At 48.3% G+C, this 15,789-nt stretch overlaps 1 non-coding gene across 1 annotated transcript; it reads left to right on the plus strand.

Annotated features, from left to right (window-relative positions):
- The first annotated feature begins 3,883 nt into the window (after positions 1-3,883).
- Positions 3,884-3,956, plus strand: TRNAR-UCG (transfer RNA arginine (anticodon UCG)). Its single transcript has one exon. It is a non-coding gene; the product is annotated as a tRNA-Arg (tRNA).
- The last annotated feature ends 11,833 nt before the right edge of the window (positions 3,957-15,789 follow it).

A 15,789-nucleotide genomic window follows, 5' to 3' on the forward strand; every position in this document is an offset into this window, starting at 1 on the left:
GAACTTTTTCGACATCATTAACCAATCGGCGCTCAGCGGACCTTCGCCAGGCAAGAGGAGGTTATCAAAGGGCACAGTTCCATACACATTATGTCTATCTGTTTGCTACATAACATTTCGTGTGGGATGTTCTATGACATGGAAACGTGCGAGGATTGCGAAGATTCAGTCAATATCCTTTCTATCGCAAAAGTGCCTGCTGCATGCTACATTTCTAAAAAAAGTATCTAGTATTGTATAATTCTGTAAGAGGGTTACAGAGCAGTGCTTACAAATCCAGCGTAATGTTGATCGGTCAGTCACTGTTGCCTTGCATATGACCCGCTTTCCATACAACCCGCATAGCTTAAGGAATGCTGTACGATTATTGTCTGCAGTGTTAGTTTATTCAAGGGACCTATTATTATAGGCGTCATAACGCAATGAACAGATGGATGTTTAAAAAACGAACGCGAAGTGTTTCATTCATTTCTCAATATAACGGTATGAACAGGGGCGCAGTCAGGGCCTTGGCGAGTGGGTGTGGGCACATGGTTGATTAAGAGCCCCCTGATAGTAAAGCGTTTGACTCTAGAAGCCCGTATATTATAGAGCCAGAAATCCCATCATTAAACAGAGTGTTCCACATTGGTCTCGGAATTTGAAAACAGATTGCTATCTTGAAGACCAAATGGTGCATTTTTCGGCCATGCCCTTCTTCAGACCTGAATGTGCAGACTATTTCGAGGTCATTCAGGCATGCATGGCGCTACAGAAGCATCATTCAAATCCTGCATCCTATGTCCGCACATTTTCGGGATGCAAGGGATAGCCTGTTCAGGGCGATCTCAAGCACCTCCAGCTGCGTGCCCCCTGCACGCCGCTACTGGACGCTCCGACGGTGTCCGAGTGTCCGAGTTTGTCTCTCACTCGAAGGTCTTCGGTACATCCTGGATTGCATCGAACCAAATGGACTTCACGGGCGGACCTGGACCTGCTCAAGAGGTCGAAAAAACACGCAACTTGTCAAGGGAATTTGCGAGGAACGTCATGCACGTAGATAGGAAAGTAGTAACAGCCTATTCTTTCGGAGAAAAAAAGACAGGGGAATAGAGATATGGATGCGTTGATATTTCGGTGGGGTGTCTTTGTCGAAACGAACAGCAGACGTCTTGAAGGCTAGGCCATGCACTTCCACTATTCGTTTCGATGAAGCCATGTTGCCGGGATATGAATGTATCTGTATATTCATTCTCCTGATTTTCTCCAAGGAATAAGGCTATTACTTCTGTCCTATCTAGGTCCTTAAAAATATGAACTCTCTAGATGCAAACCAAATCCACAGGCCCTGACGGAGTGCGTGTCAGATTATTCAAGTTGATTGCATTTCTCATCTCGAGACCATTATCCCATCCGTTTAATATATCACTAGCGTCAGGAATATTTCCCAGTAAGTTTCAGGAAGAAGACATCAAACCAACATAAAAAACAAAGGCTCGCAATACTCGTGTTATCGACCAACAAGCATGCTTTCGGCGCTCTCAAACGTTTTTAAAAAGATAGCATACCAAAATATCTACGATCATTTCACCGAACATTTTTCCCCTCAGACAAACAGAGTGGGTACCGACAGTCACTACACTCAAAAGCAGCTATTTCACTTGACGCACAGCCTATACAAATCACTTGACACAGGACGCGACATTATTGCAAAACGTCACGATATCTCTAAATGCTTCGACAATATGTGGCATATATGATTATTTTACAAATGTTAAAATGACTGGAATTACTGGACGACTTTTGGATTGGCTTAAACCATGCTTACAAGACATACAACAGAGGGCACGAAAATATGACACTTTTTCGACGACTCAAACCATAAATGTAGGCTGCCCACAGGTCTCCGTACTTGGACTTTTACCAGCGCTCATCAAATGTAATCTCAACCAAACCAATCTAAAACACGCACACACACACACACACACACACACACACACACACACACACACACACACACACACACACACACACACACACACACACACACACACACACACACACACGCCTTGGCAAGTCATTTTCCAAAGATCTTCGTTTTCATCATCACATTTACAAAGCATGCCAAAAAAACCAAGCACTTGACTCTCTGTATCCGACAGCACGACACATACAAGGCCCACTCTCGACCAAGTCTACATAGTGTACGCCATGCCTCTTTTTGACTACCACGGCGCCAGCTTCGACGGACGCATCCCAATTTAGGACGCAATCAGACTCGTAACACTGCAAAACTCGTAACTCCTAACACTGCAAAACTCGTAACTCGTAACACTGCAAAACTCGTAACTCCTAACGCTGCAAAACTCGTAACTCCTAACACTGCAAAACAGAGCCGCGAGGCTGGTGATCGGGAGACTCCTCGGAACGCCGATCGACAAGCTGCGAGCTGAGCTAGGATTAAATAGACTGACCACAAGGCGACATACACGTCGACTGCCGCCCTATCACGAACTAAACGACCCCGGACGAAGTATACCGAATTATATCATAGCAAGCATGCCAAATACCCGCGCTCAAGATACTAACGGAGATCCCAGAAATGCAAGCACACACACCACTCGGACATTATCGTATTATTACTCATTTTTCTCAAGATCAAGTAAGCAATGGAAGGAGCTGTACGATGTCACGCGACATCTCATCCACTCCGCCCTCAGGACGCAGTTTTGGGAGCGAATGGGGTTCCCTGATCCACCACATTACTACACATTACTGCACCGCACGGGCAAAGAGGGAAAATATATTGCACGCTAGGCTAAGAATGGGTGCGTCCCGCTTGAATTCCATTTGTATCTCATTCGGAAACCAGCCTCGCTGGCATGCCAGTGTGAACACCAAATTAAAAGCATTCACCATTGCGTCTTGACGTAGCAAAAGCATGTAGAGCAACGGGACGGTCTGCTTTATAGCATATCTCAAACTTGACACATCGATTTTAGACACAAGTTACTATCATATCAGTAACAATTTCCATCAAATGATGCAGATCTCAGCGACAGTGGTTCGGTGGTGGCTCACCTTTACTAAAATGTTCTGCTCATATATAGGCGATTGGTCGACATTCAGTGTTGTCAGCTATCCCTCTCACCTTACCATATGTACATGGCATCCCCGGTGAGGCGTGTGGTGGCTGGCCATCAAGCCGAATTTAATAGCCCAGCGATTTGTACAGTGGCGGTTGCGGAAGTTTAGCATTTTGTGTGTGTGTTTCAGACAGGGTGCTTCAATTTAAGCTCTTGCTTTCTCCTTTCTGGCTTACGCTTGCATGCTATTGCACGTCTTGTTTAATAAACATGTTGATGATAATGATGACGTGAGTGTCATATGCCGCCCCCGCAGCCAGGCCGCGGTACTTCCGACGAGCTCGCCCCGTCATCCGCCGAACGTTCGCCAGGCCGAGCCAGATCATCGACGAGCTCACCCCGTCGTGTCGCGATCTCCGCGGACCAATCAGCGTCCACCAGGCCGAGTTAGGTCATCGACGAGCTCACCCCGTCGTGTCGCGATCTCCGCGGACCAATCAGCGTCCACCAGGCCGAGTTAGGTCATCGACAAGCTCACCCCGTCGTGTCGCGATCTCCGCGGACCAATCAGCGTCCACCGGACCGAGTTAGGTCACCGATGCTTGACCCGGCTGAGACTGCCATATGGTGTGCGTGACCGCAACATAACCGACGTGAACAAAATCACAACAGGGGTAACAAGCGCGCATTTCGCCTGCCTGTCAATCAATCCTTCGACAGTCCGGATCGATATACGATTGACACGACGGAGGGAAATGGGGACAGCAGCAGTTGCAGTGGTAAGTCGCCTCAATAACAAAACAGCGAACACGTGTGGTGGCCGCGTGGCCTAATGGATAAGGCGCCTGACTTCGGATCAGGAGATTGCAGGTTCGAGTCCTGCCGTGGTCGGATTCCCCCGTTTTATATGTTAGCAGATGTTCTATTCGAAAGGCAACAAAGACCACTACGGACGACGGTTGCAACCAGCGCCGGAATACGAAACACCAAAAAGCGCACACGGCTAGCACGCAGTGCGATATCGCGACAGTGCAGTCTCGCCTGACCACATGTTTCAGCAGTGCAGTCTCACCTGACCATATGTTTCAGCAATGGCGAACCAGGAGGAACGAGATCAAGTCGTTGAGCGCCTTTCAGCCTCTAAGAGGTTTGAAGTCGCTTCTTTATCTTCGTCTTCTTCTTCGAGCCTTCGTAGTCCTCCTCGCTGAGGGGTCCTGTTTTGCGGTCTAGAGTGACCTTGCCAGGCTCGAGATCCCATTTGGATATTTCGGGAAAAGGCTTTTTATGTTTTAGAAACATTACGGCCATCCTAAGCTGTCAAAAAAACAAAAAACGCTGAAGTCGTCTGCCACAAGGGGATTCAACGCTCCCCTGCGCGGGACTATGGCTCTAAAAGCCTTGGCCACGCTCTTGCGTTTCAGAGAGCAGTGCTGTTTGAGATGTAGCAGATTGGTGCTGTTCGATGTAATCTATATTCAATGCACACATCAACATAGAAGAAAGCACTGTTTTTTCCATTTTGCTGAAGTTTACGTAATTACTCCATTCAATGTCGTGAGTTTGTGTCTGATCATAAGATGGGTAACAGGACCACGTAAAGTCACTTCGTGGAAGTCACCTAATTTCACGCGTCACACCTGGCTGTTGAGCAGCCGACACAATATTCAGTAGATGCTCGTCCCACACAGCACACGGTAATAGATCCACGGCAGCTTGTAAGCAGTTTCACAAGAGATAGGCAACATTCTTTGTCGAATCGTACCAATGCTTCTTAGTTCTTGCGATATAGAGGGATGGGCTTAAAAAGCAGGCTTCATACTCATGACCACGACTGGTATGACGCATGCGGATCCGCGGACAGGAAGTTATATATCATTGAGGGTGGGAGATGCTACACAGCACCTGAAACATTGCAACATAAAGATAAGGTGGCAACGTTTCAGGTAGACACGATGTATGACTGCGCGAAGCTATGTCCATGCCGTGGTGCTTCTGGTTAAGATCTGTACAGGTTTAGATAATTTCAAAATCACCTCCTTCGCAGCAAAATGCCCGCAGTAATAATTCCACGGCGCCGTGTGGTATCAGGAGTGGCACGTGCGCGCCATCTTTCGACCATTTAGCGCGGCTTAGTTTCTAGCAGTTGACGCTAGAGCCTCCGTTGTGCCCGGCATTTGGATGCAGTTCCTCAGACAAAATAATTTTTGCGATGTTACGATGCTACGAGCAACTAAACATCTATCCTGATAAAGGCGGCATGGCTGGGGGTGGGGGGGGGGGGGACGATACGGTTCACGCTTAGGGCTTTCTGAGGACATTCACCCGGCGCGTCGTATAATCGCGCACAAAACTGCGGTAGCCCTTAGGGCATTGGTGTTTTGACACCGATTATGTTTTTCTCTGGAATTTCGGGGTTCTGAGTAGCGATGTTTCTAACTCGCATCCGGATGGCCGGCTGGATACCCTTCGCTCGTGTGAGGTGGATGTCAATTTGCTCCCCTCCCCCTGAAGTCTCAGAAACTAAGAGCGCTAGAGACACCAAGTTCACAGGTTTTGTTGGGTTGCACGTGAACTCACTTGTGTCAAAATTTGAAGTTCCTAGGCCATAACCTTCTGGTCAAATAAGGTCAAGCAAGGTCAAACTCAAGGCTGGTGTCCAAAGTGCCGCAGAATCTAGAAACCTGTTTGAAGCAAAATGTCATTAATGCTCATTTAAGGTAAGCAGCCTCGCTTGAACTTTGAAAGGCCATGGTGACCAGAACCATACAAGATTGTGTTGAGTTTTATATTTGAATAGACGTCAAAGATTACGCTTGGCAGTATGTTTATAAAAATAAAATATTGACCTGGGTCATTTTAGGTCAGTGGTATGTTCTGACCTATAAAAAGCCTATGAAGATGCATTATATGGTTCCTGTTATCAATAAGTTAGAAATGAGCACCAGAAACTACTCGCTACAGCAGGGTCTAAAGTAATAAAACATATTTATTTGGATCTTGGTCTGACCGTCTTATCTGGCCCTCGGTTAATGGAATTTGTTCATTCCATTATTGTGTTGTCTGAAAAACTATTTCTGAGATCTATGGATTTGTCAAACACTACGTTGTTGCATCATGTTGAACGGTTCCCTAGAAATTGTATTCGCTCCATCCATGCCCTGACTTTGACCTGCCATAGATCAGCAACCTTAAAAGGTACATCTAAGTTGTTGATCCCGAACGGTCTGCCATTCAATTGTCTACAGCTATAAAAACTTGGTGTGGTTGCGCCGCGTCGTTCGGAAACCATTCCGGAAAAAAACTTTCGGGGGGAGGGTTCAAATTGACCCCCACTTGAGCGCGTGTTAAGAACGATGCGCGACGATCCACGACGGTCGCGGACGGTTCGCGGCAAACGTCATGCTCACTGATCGCAGAAGGCGGGGACGACCCTGCTGCATTAATACCCCACGAGCCCCACGGCATAAATACCGAGTGAAAAGAAAAGCCTGTTCTTGTTTCATATGCTGTAACGAATCCCAATTCAACACAAGTGCCATCGAATCGTGCCATCGAACGAAACAAAACGTTTCATTCGAGGGCACTTGCACCGAAGATGGCATAGCAAACGTCAAGCCCGTCAAAGACCCATCATCAAATCCACAGGAAAGAACCATAAAAATCCATCCGAAAGGTTTCCCAGGAACTCGGCCTGAGTCTCAGAACCGTACAGCAAGTTCTGAAAAGTGACCTTAGAATATTCTCATACAATGCGACCATCCACCAGGGGCTGGCAGAAGCCGATAAGTAAACAGCGGATGGCATTTGCCATCGGCATAACACCAAGGCAGAAGCCCATGTCGGGTTTCCGTTCTGCGTCTGGCTCGGCGACGAGGCCCACTTCGGCATGAGTTGGGCAGTAAACACCAAAAACATCTGGATTTGGGCCTCGATGCGCTGTGCTGGTGAGCCCAGTGCACAGGCCAAAGGTGACAGTGCGGTGCGCCATAAGTTCGAGCGACCTTATCGGGCTCTTCAAGTCCTCCAGTGTGCGCACGGCTCCATGACAACGGTCAGCAGGGGCGGTAGGCCAGCACACTGAAGCACTCCTGGAACAGCTGGAGCAAGACTCGGGGCGGAATGGAGAACGTATGGTTACAGCGTGACGGGTAGACTTCATACGTCAGAGATGCCCTTGCAGTGGCTGGAGGCCGGGGCGGCGCAGAAGAGGACGGAGGGGGAAGAGGGAGGAGGCTGAGGGGACAGCTGCTGCACCCTGACGGCAGGCATGGGCAAGAGCAAACTTTCCCTCCTCAAAATGTGGGAAGCCCTTTTCTCCTAATTAAAGGCATTATGGTTACCGATAGATTATCAAAGTATAAATAATAGAGGCCCACAACTGAGCTAGAGAGCAATAAATCGGTCTCAAAAGAACATTTTCTTCATCAAGAGACCCGTTTTCTGGACCATTAGGCCATCCTTGTCAATAATGTTGAACATGCTTTACATAATTACGCCAGACTTTACGTTCAGTAGGCCCCTTTACTGACTCTGGAGACCTCTGTTTTGGGTCCGGAGGCACCCTCTATACTTAGGAAGGGTCATTTCTGGAACAAGAAGCCACTCCCATGTATCAGGTGGCCACGGTTCCCGGATCAGAATGCCCGGTTTGGATAACGGGCCCCATGGCTGATTTTAAAGATCCTATTTTTGAATAGGAAGCATCCTGTTCTGGATGACAAGGCTCCTCTATCAGGGCTTTTTTAGCATGCTAACTCGGGGGCATCGCAGAAGCGACCGATAAATTTCCCAGTTAACCGCAAAATTCCCTATTTAACCGCGAAATCCCCCAGTTAACCGCGAAAAACCCTCCCTCAGTGAGAACCCTGTTTTACTAGCAGCTTTCACACCCGGCAACGTCTTTGAAACGGTCGGGGCAGAGATCGGAGTCGCGGTGGCTGTTATGCATCCTGCATGGGGCTGGCCATTCTAAGACGAGGTAGCCCTTCTTAGCTAAGAAAAGGAGAAAACGAAAAAATGAGCGAGAAGCCGCTTTTCAAACATCAGCCAGACCTGTGTCATGCAGATCACACAGACAGACAGACAGGCCTGCCCAATCTCTTGCGTGCGTACAATAACATCGCATACTTTCCATCTTATTCGTTTGCGTCCAGGTCTGTCAGGTGAAATTTGATAGGCATAGATGTATGCCGGAATTCGAGCAAGGATGTGATCAACAGATGCTATTCATGCTAACGACAGTCTGTCAGACATATTCTGGTTGGCTCAACATCGTGAACAGCTGGCTGCAACTGGATGATATGACAGACCGTGTAAAAAAGCGGTGAATCCAGCAGGCGGTCAACACGAATTGCGCTACTTCGAACGTGTGGAGCTTGACATCATGCGTTGCATTCAATGGCAGGTGGCATCTCTTTTATTTTTCTGGGATGTGTCAGCCTTGGATCAAATTGCTCCCGGTGCCGATAAGCCCTCTGACGGATTTTGGAGGCCAATACGCCTTGTTCCTCAGCTTTTCTCATGCAACATCTTAATGCTTTACTAACAAAGCTGGGATATAGCTGACTTCTCTTGTGGCATTCGCTCAGCACCTATTATCGGGTTTTCGGGGGGGGGGGGGAGGAAGGCGGCAACAGGGAAAATAATGCGACAGCTTCCCATGTGTTTTCCCCCCAGTTTCTCTTTCACCGTCCGTACTAATTGTGTGTGGCCACTCTCACACGCACAGTTCATGCCATAAGCTTGCAAAGGGGTACACATGCTCCCGGAGCTGCTGTGCGTGATGCACCCGTCTCTCTGCACAGTGATTGACACCTGCCGCGAGCAGGTCATGAGGCTCAAATCACGCCTCATATGCCGAACTTGCGGCGGCCTAAACAAACATTTTAATAATCTCTTGATGAGGGCGTCGGTGGACGCTAAACGGCCACAGCACATGTTAAGAGTGCTTTAAAAGTCATGCAGTGTGGACTTGTAACACTGGAATGCATGGTCAACAAAACGGGCCCGATCATTTACAGTATGACGTGCCCGACCCGTAAAATACGACCCGCGTAAAGTTCAAGCAACGGCCTGCGCTCGGCTGTCGGACGGTCATCTTCACGCTTTCTATTGCATGCCGGTAATTTGAAGCCCAGCATGTTGTCTCAACTTCTGTCATTGTAATTCTGACTATCTTACCACTAGTCGCAATGTTTCGACACTCCACAGTTTCAGCATGATCTGCAGTTCGCGGTTTGACGAATATTTACCGCTGTGGCAGTCCCGATAGCGTCGAGTATTTCTGATTAACATATCATCATGTATAATCCCAACGATAGCCCTCGATCTGAGATTCTATATTTCGAGCATTGGCGCTATTCACGTTACTCAAAGTCCTACAAATCAGGATCCCAAGATTCATCGTTGCTCGCGCAACGAAGCCGGTATTTTTTCCACGGGTTAATCCCCTCTCAGCTTGTTTCACCACGTACACGAGTAACGCACCTCGAACGTCTTAAAAACGGACCTTCTCACCACCGCAAAGCCGTTTATCATTTCCCATACCGGGTCGTTGGGATGCACATTGACTCCTCACTTTCGTACATGTGGGTTGTACAAAGTTCACGTCCTTACTAGTGTTTGTTTAGAAGGGTTGTCCCAACTTTGGGGCATATCTTGAAAGCCTACCATACTAAAAACTCAGGGACCAGTTAACCTAATAATGACACTGAGTACTGCCACTACAGCACCGTCAAGACATAATAAATATATCAATTTTAATTATTCTTGAGTCCAAACCAAGCTGCTGACGCTTTGTAGCAGCAGTACGTTTCTTCTCTGCAGTGGCGACCGCTGTCGTCATAGACAACCGCCGCGCGCGCCCCCACTAGTGCGGATGAGAGAATGTTTGTGATTGGCCCAGCGAACTGCAAGGATTTCTTACCGAGAAGCGCACTGGCTGAAGTTCGAACCAGTGCGTCACTGTGGACCGAAGGATGCCCCAGTGCCAAAGCCAAAGTGCGCCTCGAAAACAGACGCTGTGGTAAGCGCCATTATGCAGGGTAACAGCTTCGTGTTCGCATATTGTTTTGTATAGGCAGAGTGTTTGAAGCTTTTGTAGAATTTAATACACAAATATTTTTACACATTAGTCTGTTGAAAGCATTACAAAACACATACACCGGAAAAGGCAAAGGACATTAAGTTTGTTGCTTTCATATTGGTCTGCAGGGAGTCAAACAAGATTTCTCCCGCAGATTTCTCTCGCACTTCGAATCGAAATTCTGAGCTTTTCAGAAGGATTTCCAAAAAAAATTGATGTTTCCTATCAAATCGAAGGTGTCTGATCTAACAATAAGTACAAAAAGTTGAGATATTCCCTTTGACTTATACACGGATCAACAAACAAAAGACGACAAGCAGAGACGAACCTGCAGACAAAAGTACATTTTTATAGATAGTGGATTTTATGACGGCCTCCTTTGAACACGAAGCCAGCACAGAAATTCTGTGCAGCTCCATATCAGCGGTGTAGTTTTAAAAAACGAGTTGGGGAGCTGGAGAATGAGAAATGACCCAACCTATTCACAAAATATGCAAACAAACAGGTTTCTCCCCAGATTTCTCTCACTTTCTTCCTTAAGTTGGTTAGGACTGGAGCCCACGTTGGGGGTGGGCGGAGGTCTGAGGCCCCCCAAATGAACAGGAAACTACATCCTTGCTCCATATTATAACTGGTGTCATTCTGCAGAGTCTAAACATGCCGCTTACAAAGTTCACTAAATTCTTTAAAAAAAAAACAGGAACCTGGAAGTTTATGAACTGGAGCGAAAGTGCTCGACTGTCGACATGACGATTAGGTCGGCAAAATACGCAAATTTCGTTCTTGTTACTAAAAATTCGACGGGTCCAAATCTTCCCCCGCCCCAGTGATTTGCTTTTAGAATAGGCCCTATCCTCTATGCATCAGAAGGTCTTTTTGGAACAGCCGGCCCTGCTTAAGGACAGTGAGATCCTTTGCTGGATAATCAGAAGGTCCACATTCTAGACGTTCAAACTGCCGTATGCTTAAAAACACAAGACTGCACATCAGTGTGCTGGAAATTAAACAACAAACACGTCTCTGTGAGCTTCATCCTGATCCGTGACATGGCGTCCTAGAAATTGGCATATACAGATGAAATGGTCCGATTATCAGGAAAATTTAACCTTTTGCCTGGCCTAGTGGGGTTAGTATTTGGGTTAGCAACATCAAACCAATCACCAATCGCCCGAGTTCCCATTGAGATAAATCCACTGTTTCTGCAAGGCACTATCGTCCTTGGTTTCGAAACAAACAGTGAGGTTGGTACCAACTCCCCCCCCCCCCCCCTGCGGTATCCAGTAGTGTTGTGAAATATATCGAACTAGGTCGTGGTTAACGCCAATGATGCAATGATGCCTAGAATAACTAAGAGCCATTGAAGCGGCACTCTCAGTAACTTAAAGGAAGCAATGTTTATTGCATACTGGTTAGCAGCCGCGAACAGGTGGGTATAATAATACACGAAGTCACGGTTCATAGAACTTGTTTTCTCCACCACGATCATACACAAAGGTACGTGGTTATTCAGGATATTGATAAAAAGCTCTTTAACTGCACTTAATGCAACATACTGTCGGCGACATCATTCGTCATATGTCAGATCATCGGTGATGAGCGCGGATTGTGGGACATGACAAATAATGGAGACAACTTTGCAAAATTTATTTCAGAAAGGAGACGTTCTTATCCGTGGCAAGATAATAATGTGGCCATTTCAGCTTAAACATTTTCTTAGATCATCTGTAAAAGCTTGCCAGTGCGTAGATGTCTTGCCCATCTTGGTTTCTGCTGACTGCTGAGCAAACGTTTTTCTCACTTTTGGTGAATATTTTTCTCACTTCTGGTTGAGACGACCTCACAGCTCCTCTACCATCTAACCAAAAATGAATAAGATTGAAACAACCGCACTTCACCTTCTGACAGCAATTGTAAATGGAAAGAAAAATGAAAAAACACAACTTAAAGCGGTAAGAGATAAGAAATATAAATTGGGTGGGTATTAATGAATCGGAGTTGAGTTCGCGCGCGAGGAGTTATGCCAGTCGCAAATAGCCACTGGAGTAAACGTGCCTTAGATCCACAAATACATTCGAGCAGGACCAAATATGTGGGGACGAGCCTGAAGTCGCCCGATGGTACCATACCTTTTTGGGATGCCCTTCAAAGTCCTGTCCGAATCCATTGGTCGCGGGGAAGGGCAGTCGCGTAGCGCACCAGAGGCTAGGTTCGTCCGAAAAAAAATCCGGCGTGCTAGTTATCGGTGTTCCTTGGTGGTCAACATACCTTCTCGGCCTGGTGGCAAAAGAGAAGTTTTTGTAACAACGGAAGGATTGGCTCGCAATCTGCACTTTGAGTCCACTGACGATTTGATCTCAATCCATGTCAATATCCGCAATTTTTCACAGTTAGCCGAATGCCCAACTGCTCACAAAACGGACATTTATACCCAGCAATGTACGTAATCGGTGCTGTGATAATATCATGATAGCGAACGTACTGATCCGAAAGCTATCAGGAGCAAGGCTGATGTTACTTGGAACATGAAGTCTCTTTGCCTTTAGTTTTTAGTCGTGAGAGGGACACTCAGATACGGTAAACAGCTGAAGTGATTTTACAGATGGAATGATTGAATCTGCTGCGGGTCATTTGCGCCTACCAGTTTATCTATAAAATCATTCGCGGGTCGATTTTGCAAGATCCGGTTCAATTTATTTAAACAATTTTAAATACGATCCTCCGACCAACGGCCTTTTCGTAGAGTTCATTACCATTTCGAACCAACACAGGGGAGCAAAATCACAACTGAATCCAGGTTTCAGTCCGTTGGAATGTTCGGAGCTGAAGTACCTGAATTTGACTGGACTTGGGTCACCCACTACCCACGTTCAGAACTCTGCTCTGCCGCGGCCCTCTTCGTCTTGCCCAGTTCTCTTGCCAGGTCTTAGAGACACGTCTTCGCGTTGGTTTAAAGTGTCCCTTTGTCCAGGTTTTAAGTGCCCTCTGACTTGATTTTTTGCAGGCTTTCGTTTGTGGGCGTCTCTCACTGCTTTCAGACTGCTCAATCAATCAATCTCTTGCCACCTTTTCGAACATTCGATATCCGCGATCTAGGTCATCTCACGGTTTCGTTTACATCGACAAGATGAGAAGGCTGAGGGCAGGTAATGATTTGCGCCCAGCTTGTTCTCTGAAAGGCTGACAAAGCTTCATGCGTGTTAGTCGCGAACTATCTACCGCGTTGCGTGCATCGTTCGGCACGCTTTCCTTCGACATGCCACACCAACGCATCTCGACTTGTTCGTCGGAGCCCATGCGTGCACTTAATTGGGAATAAAACGGTGACATGTATTGCATCGCCGTCTTTTGCATTTGCGTCGGGATCTGTGCGTGTGAACTCCCGTAAAATCCTGTGAAAACAGGAATACAATATGAGGAAGATCTATATTTCCCTCGCTATAGCGCTGATCATTGAATACCAGTTGGCTTCACATGCGTGGTTCACCGGCTGATGTGCAAAGAAGCTGGCGGACTACTGGACACTTCGAGTCCGTCGTGAGCACTCACGCCGCTGAGCTGTTTCATTACAGCATAACCTTGCTCGCATTGCTGAACGCATTCATGCATACAGTTATGGGCCGGTTGTGCGCCAGCTGCTGCGGAGGGCGCTCTGACAGTCGATGGACGCTCCATCGGCTGCTCGTGTCTCCCGCGGCTGGCTGCGCACGCGGTCATGCGGCGAGAGCAAAAACTTCTCGCGGTTTCGTGCCGCCGCGCTTCCGTAATCGAATCCTCACCGACCCGGCAGGCAGCCTTGTAGGCAATCAGGGGCAGCCTTGACACTCAGGAGGGGTGCGTTTTTGTCCGTGCGTCGCTTCAGGAGCTGTTTTCTCGATCTCCTCCGGGCCGTTACGCGGCTCGCCCGTCTTTGTATCTCGCAGTTTATGTCTGTTCCGTTGCCACCAGCTTGCATCCTTTTTGTACCTTTCCTTTCTTCTCTTATCGTGTGATGTTCCTCTCGCGACGGATAGATGCTTACTCGGCAGTAACTTGTCCCAGACAATGGTTTCACTCAGGCGTCATTGTTTTCTTTCAGTCATACGTGCACGTGGCCAGCCGGTGTTTATTTGAAAGCTGTTGGGATTTTAGGGCTTGCCTTTCACTTTGCTCGACGCAAAGCTGAAGCGAGTTCTTGTCTGAATGTCCGACATCGACGACCCTAGTAATGAATCGTTTCGACACCCTCGCACCAACTTGCATCGGTGGCTTGTACCAGGAAAACTACGTGTGGATAGGCTACAAAGACAGATCACTTACTGTATTGGTGGTGAGGGAAAAGGCGGCGCTAATGAATAGGTGGAGTAATTAGTAAACGGTTGAAGTAGGGTGAAAGGAAAAGGGAGTACAGCACAGAAGCACACGATAACTAACGCAGGTTATATATGCATAGATGACACGTGTATGCATGACGGTGCGAGACGCGAGCTCAAGCTGTCGTGTCGATGCATATAACATGGCGCATGCAGCAGCGGCGGGCACTGATATAGCCATTGCGGTCGCTGGCGCTGCATAAAAGGGACGTGGCGACGTGGGTTACGCTCCCTCAAAAACCGACAACGCAGCGCCGCGTATCGGCAGGTTGGCAGCCAAAGGAAATGGTGCGACATCCCAGCCTTGTCATCACAGGGCTGGGATGTCGCATGATGGTACGCACAAAGGCGTACCATCCTGCAGCACCCACCGAGACAAACGTCCGCCACTTCGTTCGGCGGCGTTCCCCGGGAGAGGGGAGGGTCCCCCCTCTCCCCCGCGGGGTACAGCGTCGCTCCCCGCCTGGTGTTCTCATCTCTCACGAGCTGTTTGTTGTCGTTCTGACGCGGCCCACGGGGCGGCGCTGGCGGCCGCGTTGCCCGCGTGACCTTGGGCCGTTGCAGAGGTCGGGGCCGGCCGGTGGGCGGGTCAGTGGGCGAGTGCCGCGGCCGCCGCCCCAGGCGCCGGGATACACCGCCTGGTCGCCGGGCGGGCCGCGCAGCCGCGCTAGGGTGTCGGCCAGTCCTGGCGCCAGCATGACCGGTGCTTCCCTGCTGGGCGGCTGCGCGGGTGCATCTGGTTGTATCGGAATTTTGCGACGGCGCTGGATTCCTGTCTAGTTCAGCTGATGCATGAGTTCGCCTATGTATGGGTGGGACCACATTGCAGAGCAGCCCAGCTGAAGATGCCGTGACATGACGACCTATGGCGACTTTAGCAGCTCACGCGCTCACGCTAGAGGTCACCAAACGCACAAAGCTGAAAAATACCCTGGCATGATCAGATGAAACGCAGATAAATGCTGCTTTTGATCGGGTTTGGTGCATCAGGTGAAGCTAAACGCAGGGCTATTTCAGAAGACATGTTTGAGCGAAGCATCTCTAGGCAGGCGCTCCGTGTGACGGAGGGGGGTTGTCCGACGACAACTCACCATAAAATGAAGAGCACGGAGGGAGCCATGTGGGAAAATTACAACAGTTGGTGTACATGCTTACGAGCAAGGTCACAGTCTGGGTTTTTCTTGACGTCAACGAACTGAAAATGTAGAATCAACGGGCCAATCGGGCCCGGCCCCGGCAGAGATTACTTCGGCGGGCTTGTAAATATGCAACCACTGATGGTTGCATGGCT

This window comes from Pollicipes pollicipes, unplaced genomic scaffold (genome assembly GCF_011947565.3).
Source record: "Pollicipes pollicipes isolate AB1234 unplaced genomic scaffold, Ppol_2.1 Scaffold_6138;HRSCAF=7277_pilon_pilon_pilon, whole genome shotgun sequence".
Lineage (NCBI taxonomy): Eukaryota > Metazoa > Arthropoda > Thecostraca > Pollicipedomorpha > Pollicipedidae > Pollicipes > Pollicipes pollicipes.